Source organism: Condylura cristata, unplaced genomic scaffold (assembly GCF_000260355.1).
Source record: "Condylura cristata isolate star-nosed mole 26May11 unplaced genomic scaffold, ConCri1.0 scaffold00041, whole genome shotgun sequence".
NCBI lineage: Eukaryota > Metazoa > Chordata > Mammalia > Eulipotyphla > Talpidae > Condylura > Condylura cristata.
In genome coordinates, this window is record NW_004567142.1 from 672,510 (window position 1) to 673,219 (window position 710).

The following is a 710-nucleotide window of genomic DNA, read 5'->3' on the forward strand; positions in this document are numbered from 1 at the left end:
ACCTGCAACTGGACAAATGTCAGGATGGAGCACAGAAATGTCAAGTGAGGGCTATAGAGTATAGTATCTCCTGCAGCGAGGACGCTCTTCTATAGACGGGTGGTTCCCCAGCCATAGTTACCGTTGCCACCCGTGCCACAGGGGCTCATCCCTGTACATCCTCGTATCTCTATAAAGTGGTTGCTATGTTGTGTGAAACATTTAGAAATGACCAGAAGTACATGAATTGCTGATCCAATTTTTGGATAACTAGTGAATTTTGCTGGATTAATGAATGGAAGGAAGGTTATGACTGCAACAATGATGGATGTATGGCTAAAAATTTAATGAATGTGTGAAGGACTAGTGCTTAAGTGGCTTGACTTGAATGATAAATACTTACAAGGATAGAAAGATGGACAGATGTTTATATTAGTACGTTGATGAATGATAGATTGGTTGCATGATGGGTAAAAGGAAAGTTAATTGATAGATATATAGATAAATTGAAGAGAGAGATGTTTGTGTAGCAAAGCTAACTAATGATGGATATTTTGGGTGGATGTATGGGCCAAGTGAAAAACTTACATTTGGAAGGAAAATACATTTGGAAGTAAAGAGATGAAGCTCTTTGGATGAAGCTCTTTGGAAATGAAAGATACAAGCGGTTAGGTTGGATGCATGGGTAACACTACAGAAAGATGCCTGCCTAATTGGTAGAAGCAGAGACC